Below are 19213 nucleotides of genomic sequence, written 5' to 3'. Positions count from 1 at the left end.
AGGGGAAGAAATAGCCTGACCTGTAAGAGCTGGAGGAAAGCATCCAGACCCCTTTTATTTAACCCAGAAGTTTCTAATTGTGTCCTGCAGAGTCAGAGCACTCTGAGATGCTTCAGGGGGTGCCAATGTGAAAGAACAGTGTGCTTATTTTATTTCATGCGATTTGGCCCTAAAAGCTTTCATTTGGAAAAATAATTTTGCAGTTTTGAAGAAATAGTAGAGCCTTAAGCTCTGGCCGGTGTTACTCATTTTGGTTGGAGAGTCGTCCCATGCACTGAAAGATCGCGGGTTCCATTCCTGGTTAGGTCACATACCCAGGTTGTAGGATTGATCCACGGTCAGGGTACATAGGAAGACAGCAGGTCAATGTTTCTCTCTCACAGCAATGTTTCTGTCTCTCTGTCTCTGTCTCTCTCTTTCTCTCCCTTCCTCTCTCTCTCTCTGAAATCAATAAGAACATATCCTTGTCCTACCTGGCTTGGCTTAGTGAATAGAGCGTCGGCCTTCGGACTGAAGGGTCCCGGGTTAGATTCTGGTCAGGGGCATGTGCCCAGGTTGTGGGCTCGATCCCCAGTAGGGGGCATGCAGGAGGCAGCCGATCAATGATTCTCTCTCATCATCACTGATGTTTCTTTCTATCTCTCTCTCGCTCTCCCTTCCTCTCTGAAATAAATTATATATATATATATATATAAAACCCTAATATGCAAATAGACCGAACGGCGGAACAACTGAACAACTGGTCGCTATGATGTGCACTGACCACCAGGGGGTGCATGCGGAACATGGTGGGCGTTGGCAGCAGGTGGCAGAGCGCAGAACATGGTGGGCATCTGCCGCAGCGTGATGGTGGAGCAGGTGAGCGGGGGTGCCAGACCAAGGTGGGGCCCTTGTCGCTGTCATCAGGGAGAGCCTCTGGTGGTTACTGAAAATTCTTTGCTCCCGTATGCCATGATCCCGCTGGGCGCTTGCACCCGATGCTGGAGCTGGAGCCACCGCTCGTACCTGGTGCCCAGCGCTGGCCCCGATCTCCCCTCAGGGCTTCTCCACCTCCCCCTGCTTCTGAGGGGTGATCAGGGCCAGCAGCCACCACTTGCACCCCCTGCCAGCGATGGTCACACTCGCACCCGCTGGCGATGCTGGCCCTGCTCGCACCCGCTGCTGGCGCCGGCCACAATTGCTCCACAGCGTGGTGGTGGCGGGAGTGGGGCAGCTGGCAGACAGAGGATCAGGGATCATGGTGGGAGGGGCCGGGCAGGGTCGTGGAGGATAGGCTGAGACCCACCCCTGTGCCCACCACAACCTTGCAGCCCACAGTTCCTTTCAAGGTGCATGAATTTGTGCACTGGGCCCCTAGTGTGTGTGTATGTGTATTTAAAGAACATATCCTTGGGTGAGGATTAAAGAAAAAATAGTAGAGCTTTAAAAATAATTTTATTTCTTTAAAGCAAAGGAGTAAGCTAAAGTCTTAGGTCAAAATACCTGAGAAGGTAATGGGATGGTATAGTTCTTGTAGGGAATCATGTGCAATTAGGTGCTTATTACATTGTTTTCTTTTGGGAGGAATGTGATAACAATTGGTCAGAATGTGATAACTGTCTATCCCGTTGTCAGCTTTGAGGAAGTCATCTCCACCCCATTCAGATCCCCCATAACCATGGCAAAATTAAAAGGAACCCCCCAGGTGTGGTGAGACCTGGCCCCTGCCTGAGGATGAACTGACATCACAATTAGGATTGTAGGTTTCCCACAATACTGATGGAGTGTGGGGTTCTGTGGTAGAGAGGCAACTTTACAGGTGTGGAGAAGAGTCCCTTCGTCTGGACGAACTGTCTTTTCTCTCCTCTGCCAGGCTGCGATTTCCGCTCTGTGGCGGGGGAAGGCCAGAGTTTGAACCTGAGCAGAAGAAAAGGTAGGGGGTTTGCAGGAGTTTCATGCTGGGTTCGCTCCAACCCAGCTTTGTTAGCCCCTTGGCAGAGGAGGTAAAATGAGCAGGGAAGTGGGGAGCTGGGGCCTTGAGTTGGGTGGAATCTGCTAGAAGAAGCAAATTAATAAATAAACATTAAAACAATGAGGCTCTGCTAATCCTCTGACAAAGGACAAATTGCTAATCTAACCTCCTCGCCAGGACGGCTGCCCCAGCAGAACAAAGGCGGCTTTTACAGTTTATGTTGTATTTGTAAACTGACAGCGAGGGTCAGTCAGTGGATTTACTCTCACCTGCCTCCGCGGGGAGGGGAGGCGGCAGGTAATCCTTTCTTTCTCTAAGCTCTCAGGAAAACGGTCACCGGATCGGACCAGGAAAGGCCTTGGAGGATGTGCCAAATTTTAGCCACTTTAGAGTAACTGCCAAATTGCTTGTCAACAATGGAGCCAGTGTCTGCGAGGGAGAGGGCTGGGGAGTGGCGAGCCTTTGCAGCTCATAATTCACGGGAGGCCTTGGGTTTCCTGCCTCTCTCCAGCCTCCTAATTCCAGGGTTCGAGGCCTTCTCTGGGAACGGTGCTCGTCAGCGCCTGTTGATGATAATTCTCTGAGAAGGTGTCTGTCACCCAGGCTCCCTCCTGCGGGATTCAGCCTGCTCTCCCATCTCCCCCTGACACCCCCCCTCCCCCCCCCGCCCCTCCCGCAGGGCTGTCACCCTGGGCTCCAGGTGTCAGCTCATCCATTATTCCCACTGACCTTCCAGAGGAGAATCTGGCGCTGGGGTCCGACACCCACACAGACGGAGCTGGCCCAGACCTAATCGCCTGGGGAGAAGCACAGATAAGTCCCATCTCCAGCGGCCTCTGGCCTCCTTTAGGCGCTGTCACTCTGCTTCCTGTCATCCCACTTCCTCCACCTCAAATGTCCAGGCGTTCTTCTGACCTGCAGGGGAAGCGCTGGATATTTTGGGGGTGGCTGGGGGGCGGGGGTGTGATGTGGCGGGAACTGCCTCTCTTAAGACACATCCTGCTGCTGTTTCACACGCAGGAATCCTACTCAGGGGTGCACAGGCTGCGTCTAGGGTGTTAGAATCCCAAGGTCTTCGCCCCCCCAGAGAGAGGACCAGGAGAGAACACAAATCATTTCCAGAGTGTGCTACTGGAGCCCCCACAGCAAAGAGGTAGTTTCAAATACCGGCTCAGAATTAACCAGAAATGCCTGGGATGTAGCCCAGATGGGGCCTTCGAGATGGGCTGAGGTGGGTTTGGAAGCCCCTCCCCCACCCCCGCCCGGGTTATTGTGCCAGATGCTGCGGCTGGTTTAAAAAAGTGAGGGGGTGCAATCCCAATGCCATCCCCTCAGTGACAGGAGACAGCAGAGAGTAGCTTGGTTCCTGACCCTCTGACTAATGTGTTCAGGCTCGTGAAGAACTGCCTGTGTGCACTCTGATGCCTATTTCAAGCCCCCAACCCAAAGGCCACAGCTAGAGACTTGGTCCCGGGGACAGTATCCGGGGGTGGAGTTTGAGGGCTGGCTGATGAGCTGAGCTGATGCCATCTTTACTTGGTTTGGATCTGAGGCTTAGCTCAAAAAGACGTCTCCCCCTGGGAGGCTGCCATCCCTCCCAATGACGCACAAGTTGGTGATGCCGCGATGGACCAGGTTGTAGGCTGCTGCCAGGCATCCCTCCCGCGTGGTGAAGGCCTTGCAGCGGGCACTGCCGATGATGGTGCCACCCTCTGCAAAGGAGATGGGAGCCTTGGCCAACAAGGCAGCAGAAGGGACCTGTACTGGCGGGGGAGGGGGGGAGGGGACTGGCAGACCTTGCAGAACTGAGAGGGTGAAGTCCAGGGCCTCCCGAAGCCTGGGCAGGGGTCTCCCAGTCCCTGGGCCTTCCCCTGGAATGTATGAGGAGGTGGGAAATATCCACCTGTCAGTCTTGGGAAGTTCAAACAAGGTAACGAAGTGAGCAGGCCCACCTGCCCACTGCACCCACCGGAAAAAACCCCCAAAACTCCTCCCCTCTGCAAGGGGTGTCTTCTTTGATTCTGCTGTATTTTTTGGAGTGTCTACGCTTCCTCTAACTATCCCATAATACCTTTCCAGACGGCAGGAATGCTGGTTCTACACGCCATGCCCCTGAAACTGCTCTAATACAGGTCTCCAGGACAGCCGAGTGGCCAAATCCAGGGGCAGGTTCAGGTCTCCATCTGAGTGGCAGAATTTGGCAGGTTGATCTCTCGCCCTTTGAATCCTCCTAGGCTTCCTGGACCCGGCACTCCTCCCCTGCTCCTCCCTCTGTATCACCTCAATTTGTAATTAACTTCTCTTTATGTAGGTTCACTGTCTGATTCCCCTTTTCAGACTCAGCTCCATGGTGGAGACCATGTCTGTGTTGTTCAGATTCTAGCCAGGGCCCAGCACTGTGCTTGGCACAGAGTGGGTGCTCAATAAATATTTGTTCAAGGAGTGAATGGATGGATGAATGCCTGCTTAGCAGGTCCTAGGTATCATGCTAAGCCTAGTGGCATTTAGTGAGCTAATCTATTTTCCACCCTTTTGCCTGTCCATATTTTAAGGTTTTGAGGCTGTAGCCTTAAGCTTCTCACTATCCTCCCAGCTCCCAGCACAAGTCTACCACTGAGGCAGCCAGTTGTAGTGGTTAGGAAGGAAGGCTCTGCGTTTACAGCCCAGCTTTTCCACTTACTAGTACTACCTATGTAATCTTGTTTACACTAATGTCTTTTGCATTGACTAGAATGTTTAGCACAATAGGACAGGATAATGCTAGTATTTGGTATTTTTGTTTTATATCTGACTTTCATTAAAATACTTTTAATATGATGTTAGCTATATATTTAAGATAGATATTCTTTATTGTTTAAGAGAGTCCTAGTTTTCTAAGTTGGAAATATATTGAATAGATTCTTTGTATCTATTGGGATAAATATTTTTTATTAAAATGTAATCTAAGTCTATGTTAATAGATTTTCCAATATTAAGCCATCTGGGTTATCCTGGGATAAATGTTATTTGGGCATAATAAACTATTATGTAATATACTGCCTTAATTCAGTTTTCTAAGATTTCATCTAGAACTTCTCATCTCTATCAAAGTGATCTTTCTAATATGCACATGTGAGCGAGTTGCTTCAGAGTTCAGGTTTGCACTGTTTCCTAGACTTCATCTATCCTGCGTGCTCTAGAATGACCCATCTCGCTTCCTTTAACTCTCTTAAACCATAACCAGGTGCTTCTGGTTCTTTGGGTATGTCATCCTCTTTCATACTAATATGCTTTTTAAAAAGTGATTTTCTTCCACTGAAAAGCATTCCCCATCCTCAAGTCTCCTGGCAAAGTCCCTCTTATCCTTTAAGTCTCATCCAGAGGTCCGGCCTTCATACAGCTTTCCATCTTCTCTTCCCCAGCTGAGCTCCCATTCCTCTTTTGTGCTCTTTTAACTTCCCAGTTACATCCCAATTACAGGACTTATCACATTGTACCCAAATTATTTACTAACAGGACTTTCTTATCCACTAGCCCTATGGCTTCCACATTGGAATTCAAGCATGCAAGATCTTAAGAGGATTCTTGGTAGGAAGAGAAAATAAAAATGTCATAATTTCTATTTATATTGCTTATTGCCATAGTTTCATTTATATAAGTATGTATTATTTAAGTATTTAAGTATTATATGTGTATGTATGTATACTTACACACACACACACACATAAATAATAGATCACTGTTATATATGATAGAATATGTATATGACTAATAAATAAGTAAATTTACCGAAGCTGAGATCTGTTCAATTTTTTTTTAACTGATGGGGCAGATGATTAAAAAAAAATGTTGAAGGCCATTGTACCAGACAATGAGTGGAGTCTTAGAAGGTAGGGTCCTGTTTTAGCCTCAAGTTATATCCTCCACCACTATCACTATAGCTGAGACAAGATATGTGCCTGATAAATATTTGAAAGGTTGAATGAAAGGGATTAGAAAAAGTAGATAGTTGGTAAGTGTTTGCACTGGAGTTTCCTTAATATAAGAGTTATAAATAGTAAATTAGATAGTCATACAACTTAAGTGGTGATTATTAAGGTTCATGTTTTACAAGAATAAAAATCTTCAAAGGGAGAGGAAATGAACCATTGTGAATTATGGACTTCTCCATATGACTAGGTATCCATTGAAGCAACTGGGGCTGGTTCCACATCAGGCAACAGGTACGCCCAGGTGTCTCTGCACATGGCTTGTGGGTTTTCTGCCATATCCTCCCCTCCGACCTCATGATTTACTCCCCCATTGTCCCATCCCTGCTTCAACCTTGCTGATCCCGCAGGCTTAATAGTGGGGTTGCCAGATAAAGTACCAGACACCCTGTGACACTAGAATACCAGATAAACAATGAATAAAATTTTAGTGTATGTCCCCAAAATTACATAAAACACACATACCAACAACTTACTGGTTATTACCTGAAATTCAAATTTCATTGGGTTGCTTGTATTTTTATTTGCTACACCTGGCAACCCTACTCAGCCTTAGGAGTGCTCTCCCTGATAGCTAATAGTTATCAATTGTTGAGGCTAACTTTGTGCCAGGAATAGTTGCTTGCCATGTACGTTACACACAAAATATCTTACAAATCTTATATTAATGGTCACAGGTAGGAATCATCACGTCCAATTTTATCGAAGCCTGGGACTTGCAGGGGTTGAGCAACTGCTCAAGGTTACCAAGAGGAACCTGTAACACAGCCATTTGAACTCAAATCTAACTTCAAAGCCTATTTCTTGTGGAGATACACATACAGGGCACTTTGGACGAGATAAAAATGTCTGAAATAGGGTTGGGCATCATGAAATGCGGTGCGTCTCCTACCTGTGGTGGCCAAGCAGAAGCCAGGAGAGGGGCTGTTGTAGGGTTCTTCAGCAGTGGGCCTCAGGTTTGGATGGATGTCCTTCGAAGCCTTCCCTTTCTATGCAGGCTGAAAAACCCCTCGGGTGTTGTTCAAGGAATTATACATACATGTGTGCATTTTGCAGTAGGAGTTATTTATTTGTTTGTTTGTTTATTTTGCCATTGGGAACTATGGCTAAACAATCCAGAGACAGAGTCAGCCCCATCAGGAGAAGTGCTGGTTTCATCATGAATGTAGTATTATTTCAGAGTCTGGTTTGGTAAAGAACAGAGTCCTTAGCTACTATTCCAGTTATTTTTCTCAAAATCTGATCCTACTGGCGAACCTTTCTGAGTTTGAAGTAGATGCATGGCAATAACACCCTATTTTCAAATGGCAAAACAATTTTCAATGACTTCTTCTATAGTAGGTTTGTATTTAAGATTAGATACATGCATACTTAGGTTACCTTTGGGATCTTGGAATTAAATTCTGTCTAAAATGCCAACAAGAACTCTATAAGATCTTTCTGCAATCTATAATAATAAAAGTGTAATATGCTAATTAGACCAGACAGCCGAACGACCTTCTGGATGTCATTCCAGATTTCCTTCTGGACTAAGCAGCGGCGGCGGAGGCCGAGACAGAGGCGGTTAGGGGTGATCAGGTAGGCAGGTGAGCAGTTAGGGGCGATGAGGCAGGCAGGCGAGTGGTTAGGGGTGATGAGGCAGATAGGCAGAGTGGTTAGGGGAGATCAGCCTGGCAGGCAGGCGAGCAGTTAGGAGCTAGTGGTCCTGGATTGCGAGAGGGAGGAATCCCTGTGGGATTGGGCCTAAACTGGCAGTCAGACATCCCCCAAGGGGTCCCGGATTGCAAAAGGGTGCAGGCTGGGCTGAGGGACACCCCCCCACCCACCCATGCACGAATTTCATGCACTGGGCCTCTAGTGTCTTTATAATGATGAATTTGTTAATTACTATTTTTTTTACAATGATTCATCAACACTTGTAAGAAATATCTAATTCCTGAAACAGGATGCCAGATATGAAATACAGCAGTTTGTATGACTATAGGGAAAATCTCTCTAGGGGTTTATCTGCTGAATTACTGCAGAGGGTGGCACTGAGGAGGGGGTCTCTCCCAACAGATTCTGGTGGAAAGCAGAGGTCCGAGGGATGGACATCTGAGGCTGCATTCTGGCTCTTCCACTTCACAGCATTTTGAAGTTAGACAGAACACCTGGCATCTGTAAACAAGGGATGATAACACATTCATCACCGGACCACGTTGAAGATTGAGATAGAATGTGTGAAAGCCAATCACACAGTGCCTGACATATAGTTGGTGCATCAGTTAAGATTTGGTCAGTTGCAAGCAGAAAAAAACAAACTCACACTGACCTAAATAACAAGGGAGTTTATTGCTTCATGTCACTGAATACCCAGAGGGCAGGCTTCAGGGTTGGTTTAATCCAGTTGCCCAGTGAAGTCACAAGGTCCTTCAGGATGTTGGCCTCATCCCAGACAGCCTCCTTCCTTCTTGCAAGATGGATACTCTCTCTGTGCAGGACTGCATGCACCTCATCATAGCAAAAAAGAGAGAATGTCTCTCCCTCCTTGGATCAAAAATCCTGGGCTTCTTCTAGTGAAGCTATGTTTGGTCATGCGCTGTCACACTCTGGACCAGTTGGCTTTGAAATGCCAAGTGCTGATTGGCTCAGGTCTTCATTGGGTGCTAATCCCTGAACTAATCACTGTGGCAAGAGGGATGGAATAAAGGATTGGCTCTGACCAACCAGGGCTCACACATTGAGCTGGTGGCAGGTAAATCCTACCCAAACATTGTGCCTGGAAGGAGGTGGAATTCCTGTTAGCAAAATAACCACAGGATTACTGCAACAGATGCTCAATAATATTGTTATTGTTCTTATCAATAATAAAATTCCACATTGTGGAGATTAAGTTTCCTTAGGGCCAATATCAAGTAGTTCCCCCCTTTAAATAGTAACCATTGTCTTTTGGGTTATAAGAAATATTACATTATTTTATTCAGGCCTATCTCCTAGACATAGATCCACATTCTTCAAGTGTTTCTTCAATGAGTTTTAAGTGGGTTTTTAGGTCATAGCTGGCCCAGATCCAAAGCTGTCTTTTCTGTGAAGGTGGTGATAGTGATTGTGTTATCCTTATCCATCTGAAGTAGAAAGAGCTGGAAAAAATTTATGGGCCATTAGCTGGACCTGCCATCCAACCTGCTATTGGGTCTTCTATCACATGAGTTCCCTCTGTGGGCCAATTCCATGAAATGAACATATTACACGCATTAGATTTGAAGCATATTGGGGGCTTTTTAAGAGGATGGACATGAAGCAAACCACATGCAGACATTTCAGCTGATGGATGACCTGTGGATGGGCAGGTGCTGCCAGTTACAGCTGAGCTCTGGGAAAGGGGTAAGGAGGGCAGCTTTTAAACTTCTTGGTCTAAAAACTGCCACCTGAAGGTAATAACATTGCCAGTGGGGATAAAAAAGAAGTCCACGGGCTTTGGTTTCTACAGATCTTGCTCAATCTCTGTGAGGGGTAATGAGCTCTTAGATTTTTTAAACAAGACTTTCTAGTCCTTTTTATTCAACAAGGCTTAACTCAGTATTCCCTCTGGAGATGTGTAGAAGAAAGATCTTGGGTTGCTTGGCCGACATCTTTAACACCTCACAGGACAACACAACTTTGCCTTCTCTGTTTCCTTTTCCCCCCGTCAGGGATTTAGAAGACATGTGAGACTCACTTGTGTTTCGTAAGAGTGAAGTATTGATGAGGAAGTTAGTAGGTAGTACTTTGTTCTGGAGGGAGCAGAACATTTGTAGTTATATTAGTTTCCTACTGCTGCTGTAACCGATTACCAAAAATTTAGTGGCTTAAAACAACACAAGTTTATCATCTTATAATTCTTAAAGATAGAAGTCTTAAAATCAGTGTGTTGGCAGGATTGCATTCCTTCAGGAGGCTCTAGGGGAGAACTGTTCCCTTGTCTTTTCCACTTCTAGAAGATGCCTACATTCCTTGTCTCATGGCCCCCTCCCTTCATCTTTAAGGCCCACCGTGTAGCATCTTCAAGTCTCTCTGTCTGTCTCTGATCTCTTCTTCTATCATCATATCTCCTTTTCTAAGTTTAACCTCTTGCCTCACTCTCATAAGAGTCCTTCTGATTACATTAAGCCCACCCCGATAATCCAGGATCATCTCCCCATTTTAGGATACTTACCCTAAACACATCTTCAAAGTCCAGGTAAGGTAACATATTCATAGGTTCCAGGAATTAGAATATTGACATCTTTGGGGGCCATTATTCTGTTACCATAGGGGTCTTCTTCTCTTATCTGATCTTTACTTTTTTCCCTTTTAAAGTTGATTTATTTTTTGTTTCAAATAGATAATATATTCATAGGGTTCACAAAAAGAAAACAATACCAAAGAAGATATTCAGATGATTAATAAGCACATGAAAAGATGCTCAACATTATTAATCATTAGGAAAATGCAAATAAAAAACATGAGATACCACTTTATACCCACTAGGATGGCTATAATAAAAAATATGAAAAATTACAAGTTTTGGTAAGGATGTGAAATAAATTGAAACCCTGGTACATTGCTGTGGGAATGTAATATGATGCACCACCATGGAAAGCAACAGTATGGTGGTTCCTGAAAAAGTTAAACATAGAACTGCCAAATGACCAACAATGCCTAGATATATACCCAAAGAATTGAGAGCAGGGACTCAAAGAGATGTTTGATGGACATGAATATTCATAGTAGCATTCATTGTTCATAATAGCCTCAAGGTCCATCAACAGATGAATGGATAAACAAAATACGGTTTATACATACAATTGAATATTATTCAGTCATAAAAAAGAATGAAGTGCTGATGCATGCCATAGTATAGATGAACCTTGAAAATATTATACTAAGTGAAAGAAGCTAGAGACACATTAAAAAAACACACCATTGTATTGTTCCATTTAAATGAAATACCCAGAACCAGTAAATGCAGAGAGATAGAAGCAGATGGGTGGTTACCAGGGTCTGGAGGCAAAAGGGAATGGGGAGTGACTGCTTAATGGGTTCAATGTTTTCTTTGGAGTGATGAAATGTTTTGGAACTCGATAAAAGTAGGTGGTTGCACAATATTGTAAATATACTAAATGCCACCAAGTTGTACACTTTAAAATGGTTAATTTAATGCTATGTAAAGTTCTCCTCAATTTAAAAAAGTAAAGCAATAAGCAAGGTATACATTGAGAAACCTTACTCCTACTTCTGTCCTGTCTGCCCAATTTCCCTCCACCCATATAGATAACCACTTAAATTCATTTATTGTATATCCTATCAGTGTTTCTTTATGCAGAAATAAGCAGATGTAAGTTTTTCTGACTGTTTCTATTTCATCAAGGGTAGCATGCTATATGTAATTATTACTGTTTTACATCTAATAATGCATCTTAAGTTCTTTCTATAACTTCAATACTTTACAGTTTAGATATAACATAATTTATTTAATATAAGCATTTAATGCTTTAAAGTTCCCTCTAAGCACTGCTTTAGTTACATCCCACAAATTTTGATATGCTGTATTTTTATTTTGATGTAATTCAATATATATTTTTATTTTCCCTGAGACTGTCTCTTTGATCAAAGATTTATGTAGAAGTATGCTGCTTAATTTCCAAGTACTTGAAGACTTTTCTGTTATTGATTTCTAGTCTTATTTTATTATGATCAGAGAAAACTTTGTGACTTAATTTTTTCCCCATCTTTTTCCTTCTTTATCTCTTTAAAAACTTTTTATTTTGAAATAATTGTAGATTGTCATGTAGTTGTAAGAAAGAGTACAGAAAGATCCATAGAGCTGTTCTGGATTGAATTGTGTCCTTTCCAAATTCATATGTTGAAGTCCTAACCCCCAAAACCTCAAAATGTGAGATTTGGAGACAGGGTGTTTACAGAAGTAATCAAGTTTAACTAAGGCCATTAAAGTGGTTCCTAATCCAGTGTCCTTATAAAACAGGGAAATTTGGATATAATGACATATGTAGAGGGAAAATGATGTGAAGACACAGAGAGAAGATAGCCATATACACTGAGTGGCCAGATTATTATGATCTCTGAACGCATCATAATCTGGCCACTCAGTGTAATTCTCTTGAGTACCTAATTTATTTGATATCAAAGATACTATAAATCATGCACCTGATCAGTTTTCCCCTTTGCACTGGCTGATAGAAAGCTCAGGGCAAATAGGTGGTTGATCTCGAGCAAAAGTCTAGAATACTTTTGGTACCCATTTGAGATACAAATACACTGAGTGGCCAGATTATTATGTGTTCAGAGATCATAATAATCTGGCCACTCAGTGTATAAGCCAAAGAGAGAGATCTGGAACAGAGTCTTCCTCACAGCCCTCAGCAGGAAACAACCCTGTTGACAACTTGGTTTTGGACTTCCAGCTTCCAGAATTAGGACACAATAAATGTCCATTGTTTAAGCCACCCACCTGTGGTTCTTTGTTATGGCAGCCTAGCAAACTAGTAATCTTAACTCAGTTCTACCCAATGGTAACATCTTCAAATCTTACATAACAATAGTACAACTGCAAAAGAAAAATTGACATTAATATAACCCATATACCTTATTCTAATTTCACTAGTTTTACATGTACTTAAGTATATGTTTGTATTTAGTTCAGTGAAATTTTTTCTTTTTTAAAAAATTGATTTCAAAGAGGAAGGGAGTCGGGGTGGGGGAGAGAGAAAGGTCAATGATGAGAGAGAATCATTGATTGGCTGCCTCCTGCACACCCCACACTGGGGATTGAGCCACACCCTAGGCATGTGCCCTGACTGGGAATCAAACCCTGACCTTCTGGTTCATAGACCGATGCTCAACCACTGAGGCACACTAGCCGGGCAAAATTTTATCGTATGTAGATTCGTGTGGCCACCACAACAGTCAAGATAAAAAACAACTCCATCACAAAGATCCTTTGTACTGCTCTTTTTTAAAAAAAATATATTTTATTGATTTTTTACAGAGAGGAAGAGAGAGGGATAGAAAGCCAGAAACATCGATGAGAGAGAAACATCGACCAGCTGCCTCCTGCACGCCCCCTACCGGGGATGTGCCCAACAACCAATGCACATGCCCTTGACCGGAATCGAACCTGGGACCCCTCAGTCCGCAGACCGATGCTCTATCCACAGAGCCAAACTGGTTAGGGCTCTCTTTTTCTTTTGTGATGTCTGTTCTTATTTATTTGTTACTCTTAGAACTGGACTCATTTTGACTGGACTCAGACTTAGAGGTAGAAGCTTTCAGAGAGGGCAACTACATCATTTGGAAATCTGTTCCTGGCATTTTTTCCTTATTTTTCTTAGTACTTTGTACAGAGCAATATGCCAACATTTGTATTGCAGGACACATGAAGTGACAAAATGCTAACTCTTGGGTGCGTTGGTCCTTCTTTGCTTAGGGGCTCTCATTTTTTTTTAGAAAGATTGAAAAATGTGTGGATTCTTCTAGCTCTTTTGAGTCTCAAGTGATGAGGCACAGTAGTATCAGTGAGACCAGGAATATCTTCCTCCCCCACTTTTTTTACAATGACCAGATTGAGAGCACTGAGATGCATCCATGATGCCATCCCAAGCAGATTTGTGCTTTCTTTCTCCAGTCCTCCTTGGTCTATAAAAGGAATGTCCCTTACTCAGCAGCAGGCAGACATGGCCATGGGTTGAGACACCTGCTTCATGGGGAAACCTTGTTTGTCATTTCCAACATTGATTAGAACCATATAATCCTTCCATTCTTCACCCAGAGCATCAGGAACAACGTCTGGGGCCATACACTTCTTACTAAAGGCAGGGAATTTGCATTCATTGTCCACTTCAATGAGTTTCTGGCTGCCAGTGGCTGGGAAAGAGAGGTTCAGCTTCCTCCTAAAGCCGCCGACCGCCTCTGAGGCGTCATGAAAAAGCGGTCTGCCAATGCCTTTCAATTGATTTGTTTAGACTATTTGTGTTTTATAGACTTATTTATGTTTGGATTTAAACCTACCATTTCATTTTGTTTGTTCCCCCTGTTTTTTGTTTCCCACCTCATGCTATCTTTGGTGTTATCTGAATCCTTTTAGTATTCTATTTTACTTATTGTGTGTGTATATATGTGTGTGTGTGTTATTATATCTCTTTGTATAACATTTTTAGTGGTTGCTCTAGGAATTACAAAACACATCCTTATCTTTTCATGATATTTTACCACTTTGAGAGGAATGTAGAAAACTTACCACCACACAGGGCCTTTACTCTTCCTGCTTCATTTGGTAGTTGTTTATGTATTACATCTACAAACATTGTGTCAGTGTTACACTTCTTGTCTTCAACCATAAAGCAGAATTTTAAAAATTTGAGAGAAAGTCTATTATATTTACACATACATTCCACCATTTCTGTTACTCTTCCTTCATTCCCGATAGTCTGAGTTTCCATCTGGTATCATTGCCATCTGTTTGAAGAATGTACTTTTATATAAAGCAGGTATGCTGGCAACAAATTCTACTTTCTTTGTTCTGAGAAGATTTTTATTTCACCCGCATTCTTGAAGAATATTTTTTGCTGGACATAGAATCCTGGGTTGATAGTTCTTTCCTTTCAGTAGTTTCAAAATGCTGTTCTGGTTCCTTCTGGCTTCAATGATTTCTGATATCTGCAATTATTTGGGTCATTGTTCTCTATAAGTAATATGCTACTTTTCTCTAGTTGCTTGTAAGATTTCATTATTACTTTAGGTCTAAGTAGGTCTAAGTAGTTTGATTATAATAATTCTGGCCATGGCTTCTTTTTGTTTTTCCTGTTTATTATGATTTGATGAGCTTTTCAAATCTGTAGGTTTTATGTGCTTTGCCAAATTTGGAATGCTTTTACTCACTATTTCCCCTCCTCCTCCTCCTCCTCCTCCTCCTCCTCCTCCTCCTCCTCCTTCTCCTCCTCCTCCTCCTCCTCCTCCTCCTCCTCCTCCTCCTCCTCCTCTTTTTTCTTCTTTTTTTTTTGTGCTGCACTTTTTCCTCTACTTCTGGGACTCTGATAACTCAAATGTTAGGCCTTTGGTATTGTCCCACAAGTTCCCAAGGCTTGTTCATTTTTGCTCCAAATTTTTATTCTTTTTGCTGTTGAGATTAGATAATTTCTTTTGTTTGTTTTGTTTTGTTTCAATTTGTCTTTTTATTATATCATGAGCTAAATTTTTAAAATTACCTTAGTCTTCTGACTTTATTTCCCAGAGTTGTTAGAAGATCTAAATGACAATATAACTCATTATGAAAATATATTGGAAAGTACAAGAGCTAATGTGAAATGGTAATCAAGGTCCAGGTACAAGGCATTAGGATAAAACCAGGGGGCAGCTGGACAGACACATCTTCACATTCACTGACTCCTTCCTCTCTTATCTCTATTCTGCCATTGAAGCCCATCAGTGATTTTTATAATGATAGTTATTGTATTTTTCAGTTCTCAAACTTCCATTTGATTTTTCTTTATATTTTCTTTTTTGCTGGGACTATCTTCCATTCATTTAAAGAAAGTTTGTCTTTACTTGTTGGATCATTTTTATGATAGCTTCTTTAAAGTATTTGTCAGGTGATTCCAACATCTGTGTCATCTTAGTATGTAAGTTGAGATTTTGCTGGTTCTTCCTATGAGGAGTAAATTTGTATTGCATTTTGGACATTTTGAATATTGTGGGTCTCTGGGTCTTTTTTAAATCCTATGGGGGGGAATATATATATATATATATATATATATATATATATATATATATATATATATATATACACACACAGTAGTAAGCAGTTAACCCAGTCTTCAGGCTGCAAGTTTCAACCACACTTTTGTGGGTGGGGGTGCCAATGTCAATTCCACTTTTAAAGTCTTTGCAATGCTCTTCAGATCTGTCCTACATGTGTGCCCCCTCGTGGCCAGGGTAGGATGTGGGTGGTGGTCTATCTCCAGTTATAGTTCCATCTCAAAGCTTTTGGTACACTGTTTAGGGTCAGATTCACATATGTGCTGTTTAGGGTGAGTCCAGGGCTTTATAAACAACATTACCAGGTCACTTTTCCAAATACTTTCCTCTTTACAATGTCCCCAAAATATTTCCTGGTTCCTGGGGTCCCCTTTTCAGTCCTCCAGTCAGAAGAAAAACAACAACAAAAAAGAAAGTGGGATTTCTCCCTTTCTCTTTGAGCATTAGGAGACCCATTTTCTGTTTCTTGAGCCAGAACCAGAGGGTTTCTCCTGGGGCCCACTGCAGTTTCAGGCTACCTTATGTCTAGTCTGCGCAAAACTGAAGCAAACGACATGGTGAACTCACTGTTGGTTCAGAGGTACTTTGAACTCTGGTCTCCTTCCCAATCCATCTGCTATTATTTACTTTACAGAGTCCTCAAATTGCTGCTCCATGCATTGTGCCCAGGTTTATAGCTGCATTCAGTGGGAGAGACAGGGTGGAGTATGCTTATTCCCCTTTACTTGGAGCCTAAGGCTAAGTTTTGAATCAGATAGTTAATTTGATCAATATCCTATTAATGGACACTTGGGCTATTCTTCGTGCCTGAAAATTGTGGTTCTGAGAGTTCTGTTATCAGTTTTCTCTCATCTCTTCATAACAGTGGTTCTCAACTTGGCTCCTCATTATAATCACCTGAAGAGATTAAATAAATATCAGAATGCCAGGCTACACCCGAGACAAATTAAACCAGCATCTCTGGGAGCAGGACCCAGGCAAGAGTACTTATTTATTTTTATTTTTTATATTTCACACTCTTGCCCCACTCCCCAATCCTTCAAACCTGGTCTTCCTACAAATGCCTTATATTATTTAATACTGTCACCAAGTAAGACATGTCAGAGTTCGCTTGAACTCTGATCCCGAATCCTTCACATTTAGGCCATTCTCCATTCTGTTAATGCTAATTCAGAAATGTCTTCATATGTGGTCCCCATCTCCATTCCATTGAATCAAGCCAGTCTTGCATCTGGTTTACTAATAGCCATGTCATTGTTTTCCCTCTCACTGGTTTCTCTCTTTTTGGCAATAGTTCTCACTGCTGCCAGGGGGTTTTCCTAAAAGAAGAATCTGATTGTATTATGCCCTTGTAAAACCTTTGTGGGACCTCCTTGCCCACAGTATAGAGCCTAAACCCCTGAGCAAGGGACATGAAGCCTGCCTTACCTGGCCTGGACTTCTCCTAACTTCCCTCCCATTGCATGTGCTCCTCTGCTCCCCACATCCCAAAGTCCCACAGATGAGTCCTGAAATACTCCAGGCCCAATCATGCCTTCTCATTCTTGCTCCGACTGAAATGCTCACCCCTACCTTGATGCCTGGCCATTACCTTCCAGCCTCCACAATCAACTAAAATATTAACCACTTGCCAGTGCTTCCAACCTGGTGTCATTGCTAATCCTCTATTTCTCCAGCTTTGACTATAAGTGTGTTAGAGTGTACTAGTATAAAAGTGTATAACAGTGGTCACACATTCCACTGAAACTGTCCATTTGCATGACTGTAGTCCCCACTAGTCTGGGAACACCTTGAGAGTGGGAACTTATTAATATTTGTCTTTCCATAGAAGAACACAGTGCCTGACTCAGAGCAGACCGCAATGGACATTCAAACAAATTAATATAGGGCAGGACAAAAGTAGGTTTACATTTGTGAGCACGCAAAACAGAGTTTATTCTTATATCAGTATTTATTAATTATATTATTTTCCATACAAACAACTGTAAACCTACTTTTGCCCCACCCTATATAGCAGCTGGTGGCCAAGACAGCAGTTTTGTGAGATTAAAGAAGTGAAAAAGGTCTGGCCAGCGTGGCTCAGTGATTGAGCATTGACCTATGAACCAGGAGGTCATGGTTCAATTTCCGGTCAGGGCACATGCCTGGGTTTCAGGCTCAATCCCCAGTGTGGGGTGTGCAGGAGGCAGCCACTCAATGATTCTCTCATCATTGATGTTTCCATCTCTCTCTTCCTCTCCCTTCCTCTCTGAAATCAATAAAAATATATTTTTTTAAAAAGAAAAAAGATGCTGCTATGTCCTTCACCAAAGACTTCTGGGAAGATGAAGTGGCCGCAGCCATCTCCAAGACGAGTGGTAACACCCATGGAGCAGGTCAAGCTGCTGCTGCAGGTGCAGCATGCCAGCAAGCAAACCACTGCAGATAAGCAATACAAGTGCATTTTAGACTGCATGGTTCATATCCCCAAGGAGCAGGGAGTCCTGTCCTGGTGTGGTAACCTAGCCAATGTCATCAGATATTTCCCCACCCAGACCCTCAACTTTGCCTTCAAAGATAAATACAGGCAGATCTCCCTGGGTGGTGTGGACAAGAACTTTGCCGGGGATCATAGCATCAGGCGGTGCCAGTGGGGCCACCCCCTTGTGTTTTGTATCCTCTTGATTTTGCCCATACCTGTCTAGCAACTGATGTGGGCAAAACTGGTGGTGAAACAGGAATTCAAAGGCCTTGGTGACTGCCTAGTTAAAATCGACAAATCTGATGGGATCAAGGGCCTGTGCGAAGGCTGTAATGTGTCTGTGCAGAGTATTAGCATCTACTGAGCTGCCTGTTTCAGTGTCTATGACACTGCAAGGGAATGCTTCCAGATCCCAAGAATACTGACATCTTAATCAGCTGGATGACTGCACAGTCTGTCACAGCGGTGGCTGGGTTGACTTCCTAGCCATTTGACATTGTTCGTGGTCGCATGATGATGCAGTCAGGGAGCAAAGGAACTGCTATCACGTACACAATGCACACTGGAGTGTGGAGGAAGATTGCTGGTGATGAAGGAGACAGAGCTTTTTTCAAGGGTGCGTGGTCCAATGTTCTCAGAGGCATGGCTGGTGTTTTTGTGCTTGTCTTGTGTGATGAAATCAAGAAGTTCACATAAATTAGCCCTAGCTGGTTTGGCTCAGTGGATAGAGTGTAGGCCTGCAGACCAAAGGGTCCTGGGTTCGATTCTGGTCAAAGGCATGTACCTTGGTTGCAGGCTCCTCCCGGGCCCTGGCCCTGGTCAGGGCTCGTGCAGGAGGCAACCAATAGATGTGTTTCTCTCACATCAATGTTTCTGTCTTTCCCTCTCTCTTCCACTCTCCCTAAAAAAAAAAAAAAAAAAAAAAAAGGAAAAATATCCTCGGGTGAGGATTAACAACAACAAAAAAAGTTCACATAAATTATTTCCTAGTCTTCCCTCCCCTACCCACTGTGAACAGGCATGTTGTATTATGTAACATATCTTGAGCATTCTTGACAGACT

The 19213-nt window shown here is 43.1% G+C and overlaps 1 pseudogene across 1 annotated transcript; it reads left to right on the top strand.

The window, feature by feature from the left end:
• Nucleotides 1-822: 822 nt before the first annotated feature.
• Nucleotides 823-18847, top strand: LOC307107505 (ADP/ATP translocase 2-like; annotated as a pseudogene). Its single transcript has 2 exons — nucleotides 823-858; nucleotides 17972-18847. The product of its transcript is annotated as an ADP/ATP translocase 2-like (transcript).
• The last annotated feature ends 366 nt before the right edge of the window (nucleotides 18848-19213 follow it).

This window comes from Cnephaeus nilssonii, assembly GCF_951640355.1.
Source record: "Cnephaeus nilssonii genome assembly, chromosome: 11".
In the NCBI taxonomy this organism is placed as follows: domain Eukaryota; kingdom Metazoa; phylum Chordata; class Mammalia; order Chiroptera; family Vespertilionidae; genus Cnephaeus; species Cnephaeus nilssonii.
Note: the sequence above shows the minus strand (reverse complement) of the source record. Positions and strands in the feature narration are given on the sequence as shown.